Here is a 25,903-nt window from a genome sequence, read left to right as displayed (position 1 = left end):
TCATCCAAGACGCCGAGACGTACCTGGCCGCCTGCGACATCTTAAAGGCGCATTACCAGCAGCCTACGAATGAGGTGTATGCTAGGCACCTGCTCGCTACCCGCGCACAGCGACCTGGGGAATCGGTGGAGGAGTTCCTAAGCACCCTGAAAATGCTTGGCAAAGACTGCAAGTGCCGAGATGTAAAAGCCGCAGTGTACACTGACGAGCTTGTTCGCGATGCCTTCATCACAGGCCTCAGCTTCACTTACACCCGGCAAAGACTGCTGGAAAAAACGGGGTTGGACCTGAAACAGGCTGCGGACACCGCGCGATCCCTGGATGTGGCCCAGAGAAACTCGGACGCCTACTCTTCAGCACGCGCCGTCCACGCCGCCACGTGTGCACCGAGGGCGCCGCCATCTTGGAAGGCATCTTCCCCGCCCGACAGCCCGACACCGGCTGGGCCCCGCTCTCCCCCCAAAAGCCTTAGGACAGCCGCGACGCGTCAGGGACCCAACTGCTACTTCTGCGGGCAGCCAAAGCACACCAGAAACTTGTGCCCGGTGATAGGCACCACCTGCTTTAAGTGCGGTAAGAAGGGGCACTTCGGGAAGGTGTGCAGAGGGAACCCCGCCGGAAAACCAACCGCCGGAAAACCCGCCACCGCCGCGTGTGCGCCGTGGGAGCGGTCATCTTGGACGCCATCTTGCCCGACCTCGTGGGGTCCGCCATCTTGTGAGCAGACAGCGTGGACGCCATCTTGTATCGATCAGGGCCCTACAGTGGCATCGGTCACAGTGGACCAGACCAGGCCGCACCCGCTATCCAGATCAATGGTGGACATCGAGGTAAACGGGTGCCGGGTTAAATGCTTAGTTGACAGTGGAAGCACGGAGAGCTTTATCCACCCAGAACTGGCACAACAACTCTCCCTAAAGGTGGTCCCTACTCAGGGTACCATCTCTATGGCTGACAAAACCCAGACATTGACCATTCTGGGTTACTGCACGGTACAATTGTGCGTTAACGGAACTGTATATGATAATTTTAAATAATTAATCATGAAGAACCTATGTGCGAGCGTGATCTTGGGCCTGGATTTCCAGTGCAACCACCAAAGCATCACGCTCAAGTACGGTGGGTCCCAGCCGCCCCTCACAGTGTGCGGTCTGGTTACCCTGAAGGTAAAGCCGCCTTCGCTATTCGCGAACCTTACCCCTAACTGCCGGCCAATAGCGACCAAAAGCAGGAGGTACAGCTGGGAGGACAGGCGGTTTATCGCGACCGAGGTAGACAGGCTCCTGAAAGAGCGCATTATTGAACGCAGCAACAGCCCGTGGCGCGCCCAAGTGGTAGTGGTAAGGGGTAGCGAGAAGAAACGGATGGTGATCGACTATAGTCAAACGATCAACAGGTACACCCTACTAGACGCCTACCCGCTACCCCGCATATCAGAAATGGTGAACCAAATCGCCCAATACCGGGTGTTCTCCACCATCGACCTCAAGTCAGCGTACCACCAGCTCCCTATCAGACCAGAGGACCGCCCGTACACCGCCTTCGAGGCGAACGGACGCCTCCACCAATTCCTCAGAGTCCCCTTTGGGGTGACGAATGGGGTCTCGGTCTTCCAGAGGGAGATGGACCGCATGGTCGATGACCACCACTTGCAGGCAACCTTCCCCTACCTCGACAACGTCACCATCTGCGGCCACAATCAGCAGGATCACGACTCGAACCTCGAGAGGTTCCTGGAAACCGCACAAAAACTCAACCTCACCTACAACGAGGACAAGTGCGTTTACAACACCACGCGCCTCTGCATACTAGGCAGCGTGGTGGAGAATGGGGAAATCGGACCAGACCCCGACCGATTGCGCCCCCTACGGGAGCTGCCCCTGCCCAACACTCCCAAAGCCCTGAAAAGGTGCCTGGGGTTATTTTCTTATTATTCCCAATGGGTCCCCAACTACTCCGACAAAGCCCGCCCCCTCTTGAAAGCATCCTCTTTCCCGCTCTCTGCTGAGGCCCACGCCGCCTTCAAAAGCATTAAGCAGGATATTGAGCGGGCCACGCTACAGGCAGTGGACGAGAACACTCCATTTCAAGTGGAAAGTGATGCGTCTGACTTCGCCTTGGCGGCCACCCTCAACCAGGCGGGGCGGCCCGTAGCTTTCTTCTCGAGGACCCTCCAAGGGCCTGAGATCAGACACTCCTCCGTGGAAAAGGAGGCCCAAGCCATCGTGGAGGCAGTGCGCCACTGGCGCCACTACCTAGCCGGCAAACGCTTCACTCTACTTACCAACCAGCGGTCGGTAGCGTTTATGTTCAATAATAAACAGAGGGGGAAGATTAAAAATGATAAGATTCTTAGGTGGCGGATCGAGCTCTCCACCTTCGAGTACGACATCATTTACCGGCCAGGGGCCCTTAACGAATCCCCTGACGCCCTCTCACGAGGGATGTGTGCCAGCGCCACCGGGGATCGGCTACAGACCCTCCACAACGACCTCTGCCACCCAGGGGTCACGCGGCTGTTCCACTTCATAAAGTCCCGTAACTTACCCTACTCGATTGAGGAAGTTCGGTCCCTGACCAGGAACTGCCGCACTTGCGCTGAGTGCAAGCCTCGGTTCTACCGCCCAGATAGAGCCCACTTAATCAAAGCTACACGGCCCTTTGAGCGGCTCAGCTTAGATTTCAAGGGCCCCCTCCCGTCCGTCGACCGCAATGTTTACTTCCTGAACATTGTGGACGAATACTCCCGGTTCCCATTTGCCTTCCCCTGCCCAGACATGACCAGCGCCACGGTCATTAAATGCCTCAACAGCCTGTTGTCAGGGCAAGGCTGGATCTGGACCCAAGTGCAGAGACGAGGCTTGAGGCAGGTATAAAGTTCAAACAAAGTACTTTACTTAATAAACACAAAGATACAATTACACTTTAGGAGCTCTGACAAGCAACCACTTGGCACAAAGGCTTGTCAAGACTGAGCACAGAGAAGGGGAAAAACAGAACTAATATACTACAAATCACAGGTGAAACTCATAAGCCCAATAACAGTCAATTAGGGATTTAACACAGGGGTAACCACTCATGAAGGTGCCACCTAGGGGTTACTAGGAGAACTAACCGGCACCCTCACAGGACCCCCTCCCCTAGGAACGGCTCCTGACGTTCCTCTTGGACGAGCAGGGTGACGACGGCGAAAATCCCTTATGAGTTCCGGATCCAAAATGTCCCGGGCCGGAACCCAGGAACGCTCCTCAGGACCGAAACCCTCCCAGTCAACCAGGTATTGGATGCTCCTCCTGACCCAGCGACAATCAAGGAGACGACGGACCGTGAAGACTTGCTGGCCGTCGATCATACGGGGCGGGGGTGGAGGTCTAGCCGCAGGAACCAAGGGACTAGTAAGTACCGGCTTGAGGTGAGAGACATGAAATGTGGGATGTATCCTCATCGATCGAGGAAGGAGGAGCCGGTAGGCCACCGGGTTTACTTGCTCCAAAATCCTAAAAGGTCCTATGAACCGGGGAGCCAACTTGCGGGACTCTACATGGAGCGGAAGATTTTTGGTAGACAGCCAGACCTTCTGTCCGATCCGGAACCGAGGAGCTGGGCGACGGTGACGGTCGGCCTGTACCTTCTGCCGAGATGAGGCAAGCTGCAAGGCGGATCGGACCCTCCTCCAGGTACGACGGCAGCATTGAATTAACCCCTGGGCAGCCGGCACTCCTACCTCCTTCTCCTGTTCCGGGAAGAGTGGCGGTTGGAAGCCATATTGGCACTCAAAAGGCGAAAGACCAGTAGAGGAGCTCTGAAGGGTATTATGTGCATACTCTGCCCAGACCAGGTACTTGCTCCAGGAGGAAGGATTGGAGGACACAAAGCTTCGTAGCACCCTCTCCAGATCCTGATTAGTTCTCTCAGTCTGGCCGTTAGATTGAGGGTGGAACCCTGAAGAGAGACTGACGGAAGCCCCCAGGAGGGAACAAAAGGACTTCCAAAACCTAGATGAAAACTGAGGACCACGGTCAGAGACAACATCCAGGGAGGCGGAAGACGTGTTGGACAACCAGCTGGGCAGTCTCCCTGGCCGAGGGAAGCTTGAGAAGAGGAACGAAGTGAGCAGCCTTTGAAAAGCGATCAACCACAACTAGGATGGTGGTGAATCCTTCAGATAGAGGTAGCCCGGTGATGAAATCCAGGGCGATATGAGACCAGGGACGGCTGGGAATAGGCAAGGGATGCAGGAGACCAAGCGGAGGTTGTTGGGATGTCTTGTTCTGGGCGCAGACGGGACAAGCGGAGACAAAGGTCCGGGTGTCGGCTTCCATAGCGGGCCACCAGAACCTCCTTTTAAGAAACTCGAGAGTCCGACGGATCCCAGGATGACCCGTCAATCGAGAAGAATGGCCCCATTGAAGGACCTGGGCGCGCACTCGACTGGGAACATAAAGTTTATTAGGAGGGACTCCTCCGGGATCGGCCTCCTGACGTTGGGCCCTTCGCACCACAGTCTCAATCTCCCATACGCCGGGAGCCACGATGCAGGAACTAGGGACGATAGGTTCCGGAATCCGGTCCTTTTCCGAGGGGTCAAACTGGCGAGAAAGGGCATCCGGTTTGAGGTTCTTAGACCCTGGGCGGTACGACAGGAGAAAGTTGAACCGGCTAAAGAAGAGTGCCCACCTGGCCTGCCGGGGGTTGAGGCGCTTAGCGTCCTGAATATATATCAGGTTCTTATGGTCGGTCCAGACGACAAAAGGATGTTCCGCTCCCTCCAACCAGTGTCTCCACTCCTCCAAGGCCAACTTAACTGCCAAAAGCTCCCTTTTGTCGACATCATAGTTACACTCAGCTGGCTTCAGGCGATGGGAGAAGAAGGCACAGGGATGAAGTTTTTGGTCCTTGGGGGAGCGCTGGGACAGGACAGCCCCAACTCCAATATCCGAGGCATCCACCTCTACGATGAAGGGCAAGGCGGGATCGGGATGTATCAGAATGGGGGCGGAGGTGAAGCGTTGTTTGAGCTCCTGGAATGCCCGTTCTGCTTCAGAACACCAGCTAAGCCGTACAGGAGAGCCCTTGGTCAATGCGGAGAGGGGCGCGGCAAGGGAGCTGAAGTTGCGGATGAAGCGTCTGTAAAAGTTGGCGAATCCCAGGAACCGCTGAATCTGCTTAACCGACGTGGGACTCGGCCAGTTCAGAACGGCTTGAACCTTACTCGGATCCATCTGGACGCTTCCACCAGAGATAACGTAGCCCAGGAAGGTGACCTTAGTGACGTGGAATTCACACTTCTCGGGTTTGACGAAGAGACGGCTCTCCAAGAGCCTCTGCAACACCCGCCTGACGTGTTGGACATGCTGCTGGGGGGACTTCGAGAAGATGAGAATGTCATCCAAATAAACAAACACGAACTGATTCAGCAGGTCCCGGAGCACGTCATTGACCAGAGCCTGGAAGACAGCAGGGGCATTAGTGAGACCAAAGGGCATGACAAGGTATTCCCAGTGACCGCTCGGGGTGATAAAGGCAGTTTTCCATTCATCCCCCTCCCTAATGCGGACCAGGTTATATGCATTGCGGAGGTCAAGTTTGGAGAAGATGGTAGCTCCCTGTAGCTGCTCAAACGCTGAGAACATCAAAGGGAGAGGATAGCGGTTCTTAATCGTAATTTTGTTGAGCCCCCGATAGTCTATACAAGGTCTGAGACCGCCATCCTTCTTCTTTACAAAAAAGAAACCTGCACTCGCTGGGGAGGTGGAAGGACGAATGAAACCTGTGGCGAGGGCTTCTTTGATATATTCCTCCATCGAAACATTCTCAGGACCAGAGAGAGAGTAGAGCCGACCCCGAGGAGGGCTCGTGCCAGGCAGGAGATCAATCGCACAGTCGTAGGGCCGGTGTGGGGGGAGTGTAGAGGACCGCCCCTTACTAAATACCGCATGGAGGTCCGAATACTCAGGAGGCACACGAGCAAGGTCCAGCTGATCGGCTGGCTCGGGAGAGGAAGGACGAGGCAGACTAGGGAAGACCTTGAGACAGTTAGTTGAACATGAAGGGCCCCACTCCAGCACCATCCCAGTAGTCCAGTCAATATGAGGGTTGTGGAGAAAGAGCCACGGGTGTCCAAGAACGAGAGGAAGCTCAGGGGAATCTATCAGGTGAAACTGCAGCAACTCTTGATGTCTCTCCCCCACTTGGACATGTAACACTCCAGTGATATGATGAATGAGCCCAGAACCAAGGGGCCTGCCATCGAGGGCCATGACTTGTAAAGGCTTATCCAGGCAGGAGAAAGGAATTTTCAGTCTGTGCACCAGGGTACGGTCAATAAAACAACCCGCGGCCCCAGAGTCAATGAACGCCTGCAGATTGAACTGCTTTCCCTCCCAAGAGAGACGAGCAGGAATCAGGGTTTGGAAGACAGAAGGGGTAGAAGAAGGGGTTTGATCAATCCGTATCTTCCCAATCCTCCTGGCTTGTTCCTGGAGCTCTGGGCATGTGGCTCTGAAATGACCAGACAGGCCACAGTAAAGACAACACCCCTCTCTCAATCTCCTCTGTCTCTCAACCTGGGAGAGCCGAGTTCTGCCGAGTTGCATAGGTGTCTCCTCCATGCTAACAGGTGGACTCGGGGGTACTTGGAAACTCCTGGTCAAATCCGGAACACCAGACGATTTCACCCTTGTGGAAGTAGTGAATCTCCTCTCTCTAGCATGCTCCCGGAGGCGGTTATCCACTCTGACAGCAAGGGAGATGAGCGTGTCAAGGTCCTCCGGGATCTCTCTGGACGCTAGTTCATCCTTGATAGTTCCATAAAGGCCGTAAAAAAACATGGAAAGAAGGGCCTCGGTGTTCCAGCGACTCTCCGCAGCGAGTGTGCGGAACTCAATGGCAAAGTCGGCTACGCTGCAGCCGCCCTGGCGGAGATTCAAAAGTCTCTTAGCTGCTTCCCGTCCACTCACAGGATGGTCAAAGACCTTGCCCATCTCAGCGGTGAAATCGACAACATCGAAGCAGACCGAAGATTGCTGCTCCCAGATAGCGGTAGCCCAGGCGAGAGCTTTTCCCGAAAGTAGTGAAATAATGAATGCTACCTTAGAGCGAGATGAATGGAACATGGAAGGTTGAAGTTCAAAAACCAGGAAACACTGGGTCAGGAAGCCACGACACTTGCCTGGATCACCACCATAGCGCTCCGGCGCCGGTAGGCGAGGCTCTCGGTAAGTTTGGCGATCGGCGACCGGTGGGGTAGCACCCAAAGGAACTGACCGAAGAGGAACGTCCCGAGCAGAAGCCACAGCAGCTAGGTGTTGAATGGCCTGAGTCCACGTATCTACCTTGTCCGAAATGCCTTGGAGAAGTTGCTCAAGGCGGCCGAGGAAAGCACCCTGAAGGGAGAGAATAGAACGAAATTCCTCCATCACTGCTGGGTCCATACTGGCTCAGTCTTGCTGTCAGGGCGAGGCTGGATCTGGACCCAAGTGCAGAGACGAGGCTTGAGGCAGGTATAAAGTTCAAACAAAGTACTTTACTTAATAAACACAAAGATACAATTACACTTTAGGAGCTCTGACAAGCAACCACTTGGCACAAAGGCTTGTCAAGACTGAGCACAGAGAAGGGGAAAAACAGAACTAACATACTACAAATCACAGGTGAAACTCATAAGCCCAATAACAGTCAATTAGGGATTTAACACAGGGGTAACTACTCATGAAGGTGCCACCTAGGGGTTACTAGGAGAACTAACCGGCACCCTCACACTTGTTCTGCCTGTTCGGTATGCCGAGCTACATCCATACGGATAGGGGGGCGTCCTTCATGAGTGAAGAGCTACGCCAGTACATGCTGTCCAGGGGGATCGCCACGAGCCGTACCACCAGCTACAACCCCCGGGGTAACGGCCAAGTGGAGCGAGAGAACGGGACAGTATGGAAAGCAGTCACTCTAGCTCTAAGGACCAAGGGCCTCCCTATCTCCCGCTGGCAGGAAGTCCTCTCGGATGTGCTCCATTCGATACGGTCGCTATTGTGTACGGCCACTAATACCACGCCTCATGACCGAATGTTTGCCTTTCCCCGGAAATCCACCTCAGGCGTATCCATGCTGTCATGGCTCTCCACCCCAGGTCCGGTACTCGTGCGAAGGCATGTGAGGGGCCACAAGACGGACCCTCTCGTGGAGCCAGTACACCTACTCCACGCCAACCCCCAATACGCATATGTCCGGCACGCCGACGGAAGGGAGGACACCGTGTCCATAAAAGACGTCGCCCCAGCCGGCATCGACAACAACCACGGCAATAGCGGCAACGACGATCACAGCAACTCTTACCCACCCACTACTCTTTCATCACCCCCGGAAGAACACCGACCAACGGCACCCCCACCAACTACCCCTTCAACAACCCTGGCGGCACCCCCGGCAGAGACCCAGGAGGCTACCGGGGACACCCAGCCGACACCCGCGGCACCGCAACAGCCACGTCGGTTGCAGAGGACTATCAAACCCCCGAACAGACTAAATCTATAGAAGGGGTGAATGTGATGAAATATTCATCATCATCACTGCCTGTGACTGAGATCGGTTTCAGTGTCATTTCCCTTCCCCCAGACCTCATTGTATTGTGTACTGGAATGTGCTGTATTGTATACTGGAATGTGCTGTGTGTAGGGCTCCGCCCATACCTGGCCCCGTTTGTAGGCTGGCTCAGTCTGGCCTCAGTCTCCAGAAGGAAGACATCTCTCTCTCTTACGTGTTACGTTCTAAGTTAATAAAAGCCTTGTTTTTGTTCTGCTAACTTCGAGTCTCGGAATTATTGAGGCACATCAGTCTTCATAGACGTCCTCGTGGTTTTGATCTCTCTTATGTAACAGCGCATAATAATCTTCACCAATTTACCATTATCTATTCTGCTTATATGACTGAGTCACCTTTATGTGATTTACCATACTATTGTGTTGCTACGTCCAACCTTCCTATTCCTATTTTGTCGTGTCTAAGCTTGTAGACCCTATCACTGTTTCTCAAGTAAGCTATTTCTGACTCTAACAACCTTTGCTCATCTTCTTGTCTAAGGCATCAGGGGGTGGAAATTCATTATGGGTGGTAGTGCAAAATGGACAGTATCGCTTTGGCTGCTCACTATACTCCCCATCAGACCTTCAGTTCCACTGGGCTGGATTTTCCAAGCCCCGAGGAGGCGGGCATGGAGGCGGGACAGCACATAAAGTCGGAGAAATTGGGGGCGGATGGCAAACCCGCCCCCATCCCGCCTCCGTGCCCTTTTGCCAGGAGGCGGGAAGATGTGCAGCTTCGAGTCCCGTCTCCTGGAGGTGGGAAAGGCTTTTAAACCTGTTAACAGGCAGAAAAAGGGATTAGTGCCATTTTACCTTCACAGGTGGTGGCTTCCCGACCTCGAAGAACCCTGCCGGGTTGGAGGAGACGTGGAAGAGTTCTGCGGCAGTCGGAGGCACCTGGAAGTAAGGTGTAGAGGTGAGTGATGGGTGCAAGTGTGGAGTGGTAAGTATGCAAGGTATGTGATAAGTTTAAAAAAGTGTTCACTTACCTTTTTTTTTACTTCTGTAGCCTTTAGCCGTGCTGGATCGGGAGAGCGGACATCCACCTTGTCAATTTCAGGTAATGGCTGATGGACCCTCCGATCCATCAGACATCTGAAATTTACTTTTTTATAATGTTTTTTCAGTCCTCACCACAAAAACAAATCAAACTCAAGAGAATGTCAGTGTTTGACAGCTTCACAGAGCTGTCAAACGCTGTCATTTCTTCTTTCAAGAAGTCTTGACAGATAGCACGTCTGACGTTGACGTGATCTGTCAGTGACTTCTTCCCTAATTGACTTGCTGAGCCCGCCAGGTGGGCTTAACAAGCTCAATCAGGGGAAAATCCCTCTGAATGGTCAGACGAGGATGGAGGCGGGACATTGACATGACAAGCAGCAGTCCCACCTCCAACTCACCTCCATTGACAAAATCCAGCCCACTGACTTCAATAGAACTAAATATCGGGCGGGCATACAACAGGCGGCCACAGCGATTCCACCCGTTGTGCGTTACTGCCCAAAACTAAATTTCTACCCCCATGTTTCACTAACACAAAACAGAACAGGTCGAAGCCAGGTTTCACGTAATCCGAGTTTTCTTTGTGCAGAAATACTCATTGCTTTTCAAATCATCTTCAACTTACAGCAAATCGCAGCTACCAAGCTAATTCTTATCATTTGAGCACTAACCTCCATCATCTGAAATTGTTCTGCCAAGATATACAAATCTATTTGCGCAGCCATTTTTTTCTCGGTTTATGATAATCTTGGTTTTCCAGTCCCGTGGGCACAAGGACTTTCTTCTGTGCTGAAGATGAAGCTAAATTGTCTGTTTGCTTCATAGATTCTGTTTGTGAGCTTCTGGAGATGAAACACAGCTCCCAGCGATGACAATATCGGCAGAAACCTCAAACTGTTTACAGAGCAGCCTCTGAATTTAACAAATACATTTGTGTTATCTGTTGAGATCCTGGTAATTGCATCCTTTGCTTTGAGCAGTATTGGAGAAAGAAAGGAGTCTTATCTCACTCATTTGTCTATCTTAAGCCAGATAGCTCACCATTTAGCCAGACGCTGCTCTCAGAAAGTGTGCATATTCTTCAGGATTCTGACCATTTTCTCATCCAGCCTATAGCCTAGATTCTGTCCACAATCTGTTTCTCCAGACACCTTCAGATATTTTATTAAATCAATACAGCTGCTATGGAAAATCTGTTCCCTTCATACTAATGTTAGGCAATTCCATAAGGGTAAACAGATGGTCTGCTGTACCTCAGTTTTCTTTGAATGCATCATGTTTTTAATTAAGAAGTAAATTAACTTTGCTATTAACTCGATTTGCTAAGACGGTCCTGAATCCTTTAACAGTATTACTCAGGAGGATACTTCTACAGTAGTTCTCACACTTGTTTTTATTTCCCTTTTAGTAATAAGGTGTTGTTTGTCATTCCAGTCCCTCAATTCCTTGGCAGCTGTTCAGCTTTCCATAATTCATTGTACAGATTGTGGATTCTCGGCTCCCCAGCCACTTTAATGATTTTTCTCTTCAATATAATTATTCTAGTATCTACCAAATACATAGAGCAGATCTCCCATGACACAGCCCGTAGTATGTCTGGTCACTATTGACCAGAAGCTTAACTGGACCAGCCGTATCAACACCATGACTACAAGAGCAGGGCAGAGACTGGCAGAGCAGTGCTGTTCAATTCCCAGCACTATTACACCTTTGGGAAATTTCAATTGGACAAGACGACAGGCATGATGTAGATTAGAGGTTTAGCTGAGTTGCAGTTGGCAATGAGTGACTCATCTCCGACTTCCTCCAACGACTCTCCACCATCCATCAAGAACAAGTCAGGAGTGGGATGGGACATTCACCACTCGCCTGAATGGGTGCAGCCAGGACAACACTCGGTAGCTCAACACCGCCCAGAGGAGAGCAGTCCGCCTCAGTGGCTCTTTCCCTAAAAGAACAGGTTGGTACATTGCTGCACATACTTACCCAGGTCAGCATCAAGTCCTGTTCTATAATTAACCAAAGCTTATTATGGATACTTCCAAGCTTCTCTGTCCCTCACAACAGTTTTATTCTCACCTGTGAAGTTTTCGGACTCGCGAATGGTCCATACAATCACTTTGTGATTTGTTTTATTGCTGTTCAATTCCCAGCACTATTACACCTTTGGGAAATTTCAATTGGACAAAACGACAAATTAGAGGTTTAGCTGAGTTGCAGTTGGCTGCAACTTCAATGCAACTTTAAAATGTATTAAATTTTCTGAAAGAAGCACAGCCTTTGATCTCAGTATTCAATTAAGTTGCATTACATGTAGTGTGACAAGGCGCGCACATATATTATACATAGATTTTACAAAACCTCAATAAAGAGGCCTCTCCTCCTTAGGGTTCACCTTAATGGAAAGTCAGACACGGACTTCAATTCAATTCAATTCAAATCGCTTTATTGGCATGATAAGTTACATCTTATGTTGCCAAAGCATCAAAATACATTTATGGTTTAGCACATAAACGCAGTTCTATTCATACATTGTATAAACAGGTATATCCCTGAGTGTATAAATATACATTCGCATTGTTTATATATATTCTTTTCTTAGTTTACTGGTTGTCCCTCTGTTCATGGCAAGCTGTAACATAGTGTGCCGCCATTGTTATACAGCTTCTCTCCTCTCCCAGTAGGAATGGGAGTTTTTGGTTGTCATTCAGACTTAATGGTCTGGACTTTCTTGGTGAAATCCGCCTGAATTCAAGCCGTTCAGAGTCATGGGGTAATTTTGACTTTGTGCAATGGTCTAAAACGAGTCGACGGCCTGTGTTACTTATCTCACAACTTTTATTTCCACTGACTTCAATAGAAATAAAAATCAGGAGAGATGTAAAAATGGGCTGCCGAATCGCTATCGCCAATTTTACACTTCGCACAAAGTCAAGATCTACCCCATTGGGGGTAACTTTTAACTTCGGCGGGGGCATAAAACTGGCGATATTGGTTCGGCCGCCCGTTATACACCCTGCCCGATTCTCCTATCCTTTTTCTGTGCTGGCATTTAAGGGGCTGCAATGATGCAGCCATACTTTCATTATCACAAGAACTAGTGAAATCTGCAGCTGCTCCTTGCAGCCCACGTATGTGGGGCGCAGGCTCAGTTGAGCTAATAGTCTGCATGAGAACAGACCAAATAGCCCAAATTACGTTAGTAAAGCCCTGAGCTCTGATAGTTTTGAGGGATTCTATGGTAGCAGTCGTGGCTGCCACTCCTGAAGCAAGTATTGCCTTATAACCCCCTCTTGAGGTCTTGTTGCCGCAGTTGTCTCCTGGATTGTCACAATCACCAGGGTGTTCTGCGCACCCTGACATAACTCCTGTATTGTGTTGCAGATGCAAATTATGGACTCCTCCAATTTATCCACTAACTGCAACACGAGAGGAGAATGTCTCCACTGGAGCAGTCTTTCACTTATCTCTCGCTCACCACCATCCTTGATCTTAAGAAGTGTGACAAGGAACACTAAAACAGTGGGAAGGGGATGTGTGCCTGGAGTGGGAGGTTGATGAGGTACCATGCGTGCATTAACTTTCTCATTGAGCGCTTCACTTACACCGTGCGGACATGGAATGAATGAAGGTCAATCAGACTTCCAGTATTATTTCAGAACCTGAATGGGTTACTTGGGCCTTCACTTACCTTGGCCAACCTTATGAAGTCTTTAAAACATTTCCATCACTGTATTGCTGATTTTTATTTCATATTTCCAGCATCCGCAGTATTTGGCTTTTGTAATGTATTGCTGCTTGTGGGGTGGTTGAGGTGGCACTGACTGCCTGAGCCACTTTCCACCATGTTGCCTGCACCATCCTTTGCTGGCGCTGCCTGTCTCTTTTTGCACTTATGTCAACCAACATTGCCTCCACTGAAGCTTCTGAGAATCTTGGGGCTTTGGTCGCCATGGACACCCCCTGATCCAGCTCCTCCTTCCATGATTTTAATCCACATTTTGTGCTCGTAATCAGCCTCTCCTTGGTTGCCAGTAGGATCACGTAGGTGGTCAGTAGTCCTGGCGTGACATGTTTCCCACCGGCCTAGGAAAATCTAGGCTAATGGGGGAAAAATTCAGTATCGACCATTTTGGGGCGCGAACATCGCCTGGGCGCTAACTTCAGCACCCAGCGTTAATTAGCGCTGGCAAACGCGAAATTGAGTTTTAGTGCCCCAAGAGGGAGGGGGAACGCTAAATGAAGCGCTGCACACTTCTCTTAGGGCGCTAACGTCGCAGAGCAGGGCGTTACCTTCAGAGCGCTAATCAAGTTCCGGTGCTGTCAATTAGAGAGTCCTCAGACAGACTGGCGCCTTCCAGTTCTTAAAGCAATGGGTCAATCATGCTGCACAACCTCACTCTGATCTTTGCTGCTTGTGAACTGGGCCTACAAGGAGCTGCGAGCCTTCATTCAAGCAACTGATGTCTGATCAGATGCCCAGAGAGAGAGCTCACCGGTTCAGCGACCACGCCTTGGAGGCTCTGGTCGCGGCGGTGAAACGCTGATGAGCATTGCCCTTCCCAGACACTGATAGGAGGCCATTGCCACAGGCCTTTAGGTGGAAGTGGAGGGAGGTCGCCCAGCACGTGTCAGCCAGAAGTATGGTCCGCAGAACTCCCACCCAGTGCCGGAAGAAATTCTAAGATCTCACTCGGGTGGTCAGCTTGAGTGCATGCTTCAAAAACCTCTATGCTTTCTGATAATCAGCCACCACATGACCAGCCTGTCCCTCAGCCTCCCAGTGGTAGCGACACGGGAGAGGAGGAGGAAGAACAAGCCAGAGCCTCACTGCCTGTGTCTCCCGAAGGTGGTAGCTCAGATAATGGGGTGACGCGGTCGCTGGAGGGGAGCCTAGTACTAATGTGGGTGAAGCTCCGGGACCCTACAGAAAATGGAAGCTTGGGGGCCACCTCCCCAGAGGGTGAGTTTGCACGCAATTTCTGCTGCACAGTACTCAGACGAGGACCTCAATGTGGAGTCTATATGCCACCATCTCAACCTCACTCTGTGCACACACTGTATAAACCACCACATCCCCAACACTCACCCACCAACTATGCCCACCTACTAAAAGTGACATGCACAACTCACGCCTTGCATACATTAACAGCCATTCAACTACGGTAGACACATAGCTGCACACTCACATGCTGTCCTTTTTCTTGCAGGCCAAGCTTGCTCACAAACAGGAGGGAGCAGGTATGAATGGAAGGTGATGAGGCGGACCTGCACCCACTTAGAGACCTAGAGGTGCGAGTGGGCCGCATCATTGCCATCCATGTCATGGGCGCTGTGGCTGTCGGAGACGTCGGCCACCTTGGAGACAACAACGGTAGGTTCATCACCTCTCCCTCTTCTCTCATGCCACTTCCCCCTCACACCACAAGCCTTTCCCACATTCCATCTAAGTATACTGTCTCCATTCCTTGCTCCCTTCCTGCCCCACCCCCCTGACCTTAACCCCACTCTTGTGCCTTTATGCTTTCAGATAATCAGCCACCACATGACCAGCCTGTCCCTCAGCCTCCCAGTGGTAGCGACACGGGAGAGGAGGAGGAAGAACAAGCCAGAGCCTCACTGCCTGTGTCTCCCGAAGGTGGTAGCTCAGATAATGGGGTGACGCGGTCGCTGGAGGGGAGCCTAGTACTGATGTGGGTGAAGCTCCGGGACCCTACAGGCTGCTGCAACGTCATGGGGAAATGGAAGCTTGGATGCCGTCTCCCCAGAGGGTGAGTTTGCACGCAATTTCTGCTGCACAGTACTCAGATGAGGACCTCGATGTGGAGTTAATGACCAGATGGGTGATGGGCATGCACACAAAGCTCATGGGTGCAATGGCAAGGGTGACCGAGATCATGGATGCACTGGCTAGGAGCGTAGAGGAGTCCACTTCCAATATTGCACTAATCTCTGCGCACACCATCGAGCCCATCCTTGGCAGTTTGCAAAGGATGCTCGACTCGCAGAGAGACCATGGGGACCCAGACCTCATGCCGCGTGTCATGGGTGAGGTGGCAGCAGCTATTGCAGCACAGGCTGAAGCAACGCAATGGCTTAGTGCTGTAATGGAGTCAGTGGTTGCTGGCATGAAATCTCAGAGTGCTCTCATGCAGTTTCAGATTGATGCCACGCAAGCGTTGACTGCTGCCATCCTCGCTGGGTCGCCCACAGTTCACCGGGGATCTCACGGTGCCACAGCAGGCTAGCAATCTGTGCTCGAGCAGATTGCTCCAGATGCTGAGGTTCTGTCCCGGGGGAGTGGCAGTGTGTCGGTCGAGCATGAAGGTGCTGTCCTCTCTCAGGGTGATGGCATTCCTGCTCCCACCATTGCACTTGTCACAGCCTGTGACCCAGCCATCCCAGACTGCTGCCGCCCATGCTGAGGTGGTGCTTGCTGCAGCCACTGGGGCCACATTACAGAGGAGCAGTAGGATTGGAAGGGGGGAACTCCAAAGGAGAGGGAAATCATTGAAGAAGAGGGAATAAAGAATACTTTATTAGCAAATGCGGGTAGTGTGTGTTAATAAATTGATGTATTTGTAAATATATTGTTGTGTTTCTTTATGAATAGTTGTGTTTCATAAGAGAGAGTTGTGTTCGATATTAAATTGTTAATTTGACATTGCACATTTTGTGATGTTTCTCATTTGACCTTTGCCCGGTGATAGGGGCTGCGAGCTGGATGTAATGATGTGGTTGTGCTGCGCAAACACCATGTGATATATCATTTATTGGAAGCGCTGTCTAATGAGGCGCTCACGAACGGCCCTTGCAGAAGCAAGATTGAGTGGCTGCCTCATCCATTGCTGCTGCTCCTTCTCCTCTTCATCCTCCTCCTCCACCTCCTCCTCCTCCTCTCCCTCCTCCTGAGGTGGACCTGCAATCCCTCGTGGCAATGGCTGGGCCCTCAGAATGGCTAGGTTGTACAGCGTGCAACACACAATGATGAAAAGGGGAGTACTGCAGGGCTCCTCCAGAGCGGTCAAGGCAACGGAACCATTGCTTTAGCACGCCGATAGTGTGTTCGATCAGGTTCCTGGTGATGCTATGGCTGTCATTGTGTGCGTGCTGAGCAGGAGCGTTGGGGTTGCGGAGGGGTGTCATCAGCAAGATGGCGAGTGGATAACCCTTGTCTCTGAGCAGACTGCCACGAGCATGATGTCTGTCACACGATGAATGAATCGTGGCTGCTGCCAGGATAGCGGGCATTGATGGCGAGGATGCGCTGTCTGTGGTCGCACACCAACTGAACGTTCAGAGAGTGGTAGCCTTTGCGGTTATGAAACGCCTCTGCATTGTGATGAGGTGCCCGCAATGCCACATGGGTGCAGTGAATGGCACCCTGAACCATGGGGAAGCCTGTTATCCTTGCAAAGCCACATGGGCATTCATCCTGTTTGCCTCTGGTCATGGAGAATGAGATGTACTCCCTTCTCCTTCTGTCGAGAGCATCTGTTACCTCCCGGATGCAGCAAAGCACGGTGAACTGCAAAATGTTTACAATATCCTCTGTTGGAAGGAGCCACTGGCGTAGAAATTGAGAGAGACTGTGACCTTAACTGCCACTGAGAGAGACGTCCTGGTCCTGAGCTGAGGCTGGAGGTCTGGCTGCAGGAGGTGGCAAAGCTCTGTGACCACCTCCTTGCTAAAGCGGAGCCTTCTAAGGCACTGCTCCTCTGAGAGATGAATATAGGAGAAGTGCTCCCGGAATACCCTGGGAGGGTAAGGCCTCATGTTGAATGCCCTGTTGGCCTTCCTCCCTCTGGCCACGTTTTGCAATCATTCTCTCTGCCTCCGCTGCCTCCGACGGTGAAGCTGGAGGGTGAGATCCAGTGCCAGTACAGCCCCCATTAAATGATGGAAATGTTGCACTATCAGCCTAATCTCGGTGGTGGGAAAATTATTGGAAAGAATTCTGAAGGACAGGATAAATCTTCATTTAGAAAGACACAGATTAATCAAGGATAGTCAGCACGGATTTGTTAAGGGAAGGTCGTGTCTGACAAACTTGATTAATTTTTTGAGGAGGTAACAAGGAGGGTAGATGAGGGTAGTGCATTTGATGTAGTGTATATGGACTTTAGCAAGGCTTTTGATAAGGTTCCACATGGCAGACTGGTCACGAAGTTAAAAGCCCATGGGATCCAGGGCAAAGTGTCAAGTTGGATTCAAAACTGACTCGGAGACAGGAAGCAGAGGGTAATAACATAGAAACATGGTTGATGGGTGTTTTTGTGACTGGAAGGCTGTTTCCAGTGGGGTTCTGCAGGGCTCAGTACTAGGTCCCTTGCGTTTTGTGGTATATATCAATGATCTAGACTTGAATATATGGGGTATGATTAAGAAGTTTGCAGATGATACTAAAATCGACTGTGTGGTTGATACCGAAGAAGGAAGCTGTAGACTGCAGGAAGATATCAATAAATTGGTCAGGTGGGCAGAACAGTGGCAAATGGAATTCAATCCGGAGAAGTGTGAGGTAATGCATTTGGGGAGGGCTAACAAGGAAAGGGAATACACATTAAATGGTAGGACACTGAGTAGTGTAGAGGAACAAAGGGACCTTGGAGTGCATGTCCACAGATCCCTGAAGGTAGCAGGCCAGGTAGATAAGATGGTTAAGAAGGCATACGGAATGCTTGCCTTTATTAGCCGTGGCATAGAATACAAGAGCAGGGGGGTTACGCTTCAACTGTATAAAACACTAGTTAGGCCTCAGCTAGAGTACTGCGTGCAGTTCTGGTCACCACATTACAGGAAAGATGTGATTGCACTAGAGAGGGTACAGAGGAGATGCCAGGAGTAGAGAATCTTAGCTATGAGGAAAGACTGGATAGGCAGGGTTTGTTTTCCTTGGAACAGAGGAGGCTGAGGGGAGACCTTTTTGAGGTGTATAAAATTATGAGGGGCCTAGATAAAGTGGATAGAAAGGACCTAGTTCCCTTAGCAGAGGGGTCAAAAACCAGGGGGCACAGATTTATAGTAATTGGTGGAAGGTTTAGAGGGGATTTGAGGGGAAATTTCTTCACCCAGAGGGTTGTGGGGATCTGTAACTCACTGCCTGAAAGGGTGGTAGAGGCAGAAACCCTAACCACATTTAAAAAATACTTGGATGTGCACTTGGGATGCTGTAACCTTCAGGGCTATGGATCAAGAGCTGGGAAGTGGGATTAGGCTGGATTGCTCTTTGTTGGCCGGCACGGATACGATGGGCCGAAATTGCCTCCTTCCGTGCTGTAACTTTCTATGATTCTATGATTCTATTCTATGAAATGTAACCCAAATGAAAGCGATACATTTTTGGCAGCCAGCATACTCCTTGGATCTAGTTATGGGGAATGAGCCAGAGCCGATAAGAGAAGTAAAAGTAGGGGAACATATAGGCAATAGTAACCATAATATAATATGCTTTAAGATGATAATAGAGAAGGACATAAGTATGACAAAAACCAGGTTAATAAATTGGAGAAAAGCTGATTTTATGGGGCTGAGAATAGAACTTGGGAAAATAAAATGGGCAACAATATTGGCAAACAACGATGTAGAACAGCAATGGGAAACATTTAAAACGTTGTTCAACAGAGTGAAGGAACAATATATTCTGCGAAAAGGAAAGAACAAACTAAACACTAATGAGACTCCATGGATGAATAAGGACATAAGGGAACAGTTGACGGTAAGGAAAGAGTCATACATTAAGTACATAGACAGCAGACGAGTGCATGATAAGAGAGAATATGAAGGGATTAGGAGAGAAGTCAAAAAAAAATTAGGAAGGCAAAGAGAAACTATGAAATTAAATTATCAAGGAACATAAAACAAAATAGTAAAATATTTTACAGGCACATCAATCAAAAAAGGAAGGTTGGGATGGGAATAGGGCCATTAAGGGATAGACAGGACAATACCACAGGGAATGATAGGGAGATGGCAGAAATATTAAATCATTAATTCACTTCGGTATTTACCAGGGAGATAGAACAGGTGGACATGACATTGGATGATGAGATTAGTAATGAGATAAGTGCATTTAAATTTTTTTTAAAGGGATATATTAAATAAACTAATCACATTCAAAGAGGATAAAACCCCTGGTCCAGATGGATTGCATCTACGCATTTTAAAAGAATCTAGGGAAGAGATAGCAGAGGCATTACTACACATATTTAATAATTCGTTAGAAAAAGGTTTAGTGCCAGAGGACTGGCGGACAGCTAACGTAATACCTATATTTAAGAAGGGGGATAGAACATGTCCAGGGAATTATAGACCAGTCAGCTTAACATTGGTGGTAGGAAAAATAATGGACTCCCTATTAAAGGAGAGAATAGAAGAACATCTAGAAATGAAAAGTATAATAATGAATGGTCAGCGTGGATTTCAAAAGGGAAAATCTTGCTTGATCAACCTCATTAAATTTTTTGAAGAGGTAACAGAGAGAGTAGACAATGCTAATGCAGTAGATGTAATTTATCTAGATTTTCAAAAGACCTTTGATAAGGTACCCCATAATAGACTGATGAACAAGGTCAGAGAATGCGGAGTCAGGGGACAAGTAGCAGAATGGATTGCTGGCTGGCTTCAGGACAGAAAGCAGAGAGTGGGAGTAAAGGGTAGCTATTCACAGTGGCAGAAGGTGGGCAGTGGTGTTTCACATGGATTAGTGTTGGGACCACTGCTGTTCACAGTTTACATTAACAATTTAGAGTTTGGAATCAAAAACACAATTTCTAAATTTGCGGATGCTACCAAATTGGGGGGATAGTCAACACTGAGGAGGACTGCAACAAATTACAGGAGGACATTAATAAACTTGCAGAATGGGAAAATAATTGGCAAATGAAGTTCAACACAGATAAATGTGAAGTATTACATTTTGGTAGGAAGAAAAGGGAGGTCACTTATCACTTGGAGGGTGCGAGTCTAGGTGGGGTAGAGGAACAAAGGGATCTCGGAGTACAAATACACAAATCACTAAAAGTTGCGGCACAGGTTAGCAAGGCCATAAAAAAAGCAAACCAAGCACCAGGGTTTATTTCTAGAGGGATAGAATTGAAAAGTAGGGAAGTTATTCTAAACCTGTATCGAATCTTGGTTAGACCACACTTCGAGTACTCCGTACAGTTCTGGTCGCCATATTATAAAAAGGATATAGAGGCACTGGAGAGGGTGCAGAGAAGATTTACAAGGAAGATACCAGAAATGCGAGGGTGTGGCGACATGCCACCATTGGACATAATCCGCTCACGGCGGCACGGACAGTTTACGTAGGCGCACTGCCGGCAGCAGCCGCCCCCAGCCGTGGGCCCTTTCCTCTGGCAGCTTGTTTCCCGTAGGGACAGGCTGCCGGGAGCACTTCCTGTCTGGGGAGTATTTAAGTGGTTGCGCGGACTTTTTAAGCACGTGTTTTGCCATGATGTAAATTAAAGCAGTTGTGTTCCATCAACTCTGGTCTCGACTCCCACGTTTGCCGCGGTATCTCGACACTGGTGACCCCGACGCTCAGGACGAATCCTAAGCTAGCATGGCGGATACAAACACTGTCACGGTTAAACTACCGGGCTTTTGGGAGAACCTGGCTGAGGCCTGGTTCGTTCAAGCCGAGTCCAGATTCCGGCTGAGAAGCATTACAGTCGACGCCACAAAGTACGACTACCTCGTCGCCTCTCTCACCTGCGCCACAGTCCCTAAGGTTTGGGCAGCGCTGCAGGATCCACCAGAGGAAGGCAAGTATGAACATCTGAAGGCTGCGCTCCTTAAAAAATTTCAGGCGTCCTCCTACCAGCGCAACTGCCAACTCCTCGACCTCCCAGGCCTTGGTGACGCTTCACCATCAGACCTGCTTTCCCACCTGCTGTCCCTCTCGGACGACAAAAAACCCGGCGCCCTCTTTCGCACGCTTTTCATTTGGCAGCTCCCCGCCAGCATCCGCCCGCTCATTGTGGAGTCTGGCTCCACGGACCTGAACGAGATAGCCGAAAAGGCCGACCGGCTGCTCTCCGCGCAGACCGCCCGCGACGCCGCGCCTGACCTCATGGCAACGACCACGCGGTCCCCCCGGCTCACTAGGCCCGACTGCCCTTCCACTCCGGGTCACTGCTACTACCACACCCGTTTTGGCACTAGGGCCCAACGCTGCACACCACCGTGCACTTTCAAACCCCTCCCCGCACCGGCCCCCATGATGGCCGCAGGGCAAAAGGGGCCCCTACTGTATGTCACCGACAACAGCACCAACCGCCGATTCCTGTGCAACACAGGAGCCCAGCACAGCATCACCCCCGCCTCCGCCCTCGAAATCCAACGCGGTGCACGTGGTGTTACGCTGGCTGCAGCCAATGGCTCTGCCATCCGCACATACGGCACCCGCATGGTCACGCTCAACCTCGCAGGCCGCCGCTACCGCTGGGAGTTCCTCACAGCCAAGGTCCTCTGCCCACTCATCGGCGCAGACTTCCTACGCGCCCACGGCCTCCTTGTCGACATTCCGAGGCACCGCCTCGTTGACATCAACACTATGGCCCCCATCCCTGGCGCAGTCACCCCGGCCCGTTCGGCCGGCCTGACGACCTACTGCCTCGTCAGAGCCACGGACGACTACTCGGCACTACTAGCCAAGTTTCCCGTCCTCACTAACCCGACCTTTTCGGCCAAAGCTGCCAAACACGGTGTGGAGCACTATATCCCCACCACCGGCCCCCCGGTCGCTGCCCACGCCCGCAGACTCGACCCGGCCAAGCTGGAAATCGCGCGGGCCGAGTTCACCACCATGGAGCAACTCGGCATCATCCGCCGCTTCAGCAGCCCTTGGGCCTCGCCCCGCCACATCGCCTCCAAGCCCGGCGGAGGCTGGCGCCCCTGCGGGGACTACCGCCGCCTCAACGATGCCACCACCCCCGACCGATACCCAGTGCCGCACATCCAGGACTTCTCGGCCCGATTGGCCGGACGAACCGTCTTCTCCAAGGTCGACCTGGTGCGCGGTTACCACCAAGTCCCCGTACACCCCGCGGACATCCCCAAAACGGCCGTCATCACCCCATTCGGCCTGTTCGAGTTCCTGAGGATGCCCTTCGGCCTCAAGAATGCAGCCCAGGCTTTTCAGCGCCTTATGGACTCAGTCCTCCGGGACCTGAACTTTCTATTCGTCTATCTAGACGACATTCTCGTGGCCAGCTCCTCCAAACAGGAACACCTCGAACACCTTCGCATCCTGTTCGGGCGCTTAGCCCAACACGGGCTTATCCTCAGCCCGGCGAAGTGACAATTCGGCCTAGCCGAGATCGATTTTCTCGGCCACCACATCACCCCTGTTGGGGCCGTCCCCCTGCCCAACAAGGTGCAGACCGTCCAGCAATTCCCCCGCCCTAAAACCATCAAGGGCCTCCAGGAGTTCCTCGGGATGGTGAACTTTTACAACAGGTTCTTCCCCAGAGCTGCAGCCCTCATGAAGCCCCTATACGATTCCCTCCGAGGTAAATCCGGCAAGATGGCCGTAGCCTGGACCGCTGACACATCAGCCGCCTTCGACGCCACCAAAAACGCGCTCGCCGACGCCACCCTGCTCGCGCACCCGAGGGCTGATGCCCGGGTCGTGCTCACCACCGACGCCTCCGACCATGCGGTCGGAGCCATGTTCGAGCAGTGGGTCAATGGCGCGTGGCAGCCACTTGCCTTCTACAGCCGCCAACTGCGCCCCCCGGAGGTCAAATACTCTACTTTCGACCGCGAGCTCCTCGCGCTCCACCTGTCGGTCCGCCATTTCAGGTTCCTCCTGGAGGGCCGCCACTTCGAGTACTCCGTACAGTTCTGGTCGCCATATTATAAAAAGGATATAGAGGCACTGGAGAGGGTGCAGAGAAGATTTACAAGGATGATACCAGAAATGCAAGGGTATACATATCAGGAAAGGATGAACAGGCTGGGTCTCTTTTCTCTTGAAAAAAGAAGGCTGAGGCGTGACCTCATCGATGTCTTTAAAATTATGAAAGGTTTTGATAGAGTGGATACAGAGAGAATGTTTCCACCTGTGAGGAAGAGAATAACTAGAGGCCATCAATATAAGATAGTCACCAAGAAATCCAATAGGGAATTCGGAAGAAACTTCTTTACATAAAGAGTGGTGAGAATAGTATAGATGCATTTAAGGGGAGGCTGGACAAGCATATGAGGGATAAGGGAATAGAGGGTTACGCTGATACATTTAGATGAGGAAAGACGGGAGGAGGCTCGAGTGGAGCATAACCTGGTTGGGCTGAATGGCCTGTTTCTGTGCCGTATATCCTATGTAAGTTGAAAACGGTCAAATGGGGCAAAAAGCCTGTCTGCTTGTGTCAAACTGACAAGGCAGCATTGTTTGTTGACCAAAAAAACCCTGGAAGTTGACCCCTTTATATAGCGCTCCTCCAGCACTCCTCTGACTGCAAACCGCCTCCCTGTACCTGTCGTTGCTATTGGCAGGCGCTCAGGCAGGGGGCAAGAGTGAATTACTGAGCCAGGGCGCTGCGCACCCGGATGACGTCATGATCTCCGGGCGCAGGGGATCATGGCGCTAGTGGTTACCGCCACCGCAAACCTCCAGCTCAATCTCGTGGCCGTCGGTACGAGCGCCACGCCCGATCGGAAAGCCGGTAGCGCCCTTTTGGCACCCCCAGAGGTACTAACGGGAGGTGCAAAGGCACCCAATTTCTCCCCCAATGTTTGGAAAGTAAGACACCCATGATTAAAGAATGAAAAATATTCTCTTCAAAACTGGAGTCAAAGATAATGTCATGGCATATTATTTGGAAAGCCAAGTGAGTAATTACCCATCTGAGTACAGTCAGCGAAATTTAGATTGCCTACCGACTTCAAGGACTTAAATCATTCCTGTTTTGAGCTTTGAGCAAATAAATTACATGGAGTATGTTCTACTCACCTTCCCACTGATAGAAATGTCAGAGCCAAATGGGTTTGTGCTAATATTTTAATATGTGTGAAATTAGAATGACTAATGCAGACGAATAAGGTGTTTGTGAATTCCGCACTTGCATTGTATATACTGTGTGGTGCAGTTATACTGAGAGCAAAGGTGATTCTTTCAGAAAAGTTAACACTTTTTAAAGTCACATTCCTAAAATTCAGGTGTCACTCTCAAGTGTTCGGTTAGGAGGTTTGGGCTGAAGGCTAGTTGTTTCATTTATTACTGGAGCTTCTGTTGCACTGGAGCCTGCCACTTATATTTATTTGGCTCATGCGTCTTGTTATTTTTTTGTCTTGTTTATCTTACAAATATCTGGCTGATTTTTCTTAATCCCCGGCTGGGGTTATGGTTTATGGGGTTGGCCCTGGCCCCAATAAGATTATGGCTCCCTATATTAGGGTTGTTTGCTCAGGGGATACATTTTATTTAGGTGTTATGGTTTAGGTGAGTTGCTATCAGTGTGGGTTTTAGCATTAGGATTTAGGGTTGGGGGGGTTAGGGTTAGGATCAGGGGAAGAGGGTCAGAGATTGGAATAGTTAGAGTCAGGATAAGGATTAGGGTTGGGTGTACTTTAGGGTTATGGTTTTGCGTCAGGGTCCGGGGTGGTTAGGATCAGGAAAAGGATTAGGGTTGGGAGGATATTTTAGGGTTAAAGTTCAGGTCAGGGTCTGGGATTATTAGAGGTCAGGATTAGTATTGGATTGTGGGGATTTGGGTTGGGGTGGGTTTTTTTGGCTTAGAGTTAGGGTCTGGGTCAGGGTCAGAGTTCTCCTAGATTGTACCTCATTTAAGCCAAAATTTCCAGTTTTGCAATCCAGTGTCTCACTTTCCTTTTCCTTTGCGAGGGTGTCCAGTTAATGTCGGTTTCAAACCCTACCATTTCCAAGGAATCTGCTCCATGTTCCAGAAAGTGCCTGGTGACAGTTTTGGTCTTTTTTCTGTCCTTATGGCACGAAGGTGCCCTGAAAGCCTGGTTGTTAGAGTGTTCCCAGTTTCCCCTAGATATAAGATATGAGTCTGTTCGCATCGGATTGCGTAGATTGCATGGTGCTGTTCACTGGTAATCCTCTGATTTATTAGAGCTGTTTTCCTGTGGTTCTATTTTGTATCTTTTCTGGATTGTTAGGTGTTTGTATGGCCCAAATTTTTGGTCTGGGTTGCTTGTTTCTTTCTTCTGCTGGTGACCAGTAGGCCTTTGAAGTTTCTGTCGCTTTTTTATGCTGTACTGACTAAGCATGTTCATGTTTTCTTTTAATTTTCCAAAGTTGCTCTTAATCAGTCTGTTTATTTGCGTGGCCAATGTACGGCATGTTCATATTA

The 25,903-nt window shown here is 50.5% G+C and overlaps 1 long non-coding RNA gene and 1 pseudogene across 1 annotated transcript in view; one reads left to right on the top strand and one right to left on the bottom strand.

Annotated features, from left to right (window-relative positions):
• The window catches only part of LOC147121004 (uncharacterized), a 504,333-nt gene that overhangs the window by 356,257 nt on the left and 122,173 nt on the right, over window positions 1-25,903 (bottom strand). The gene's annotated exons all lie outside the window — the stretch shown is intronic.
• The window catches only part of LOC147121005 (transmembrane protease serine 11E-like), a 43,417-nt pseudogene continuing 32,339 nt past the window's right edge, over window positions 14,826-25,903 (top strand).

The sequence above is a fragment of the Somniosus microcephalus genome, chromosome 3 (genome assembly GCF_052327205.1).
Source record: "Somniosus microcephalus isolate GS21.2 chromosome 3, FLI_Smic_1.0, whole genome shotgun sequence".
Taxonomy (NCBI): Eukaryota; Metazoa; Chordata; class Chondrichthyes; order Squaliformes; family Somniosidae; genus Somniosus; species Somniosus microcephalus.
This window is presented reverse-complemented; position numbering and strand designations above follow the sequence as displayed.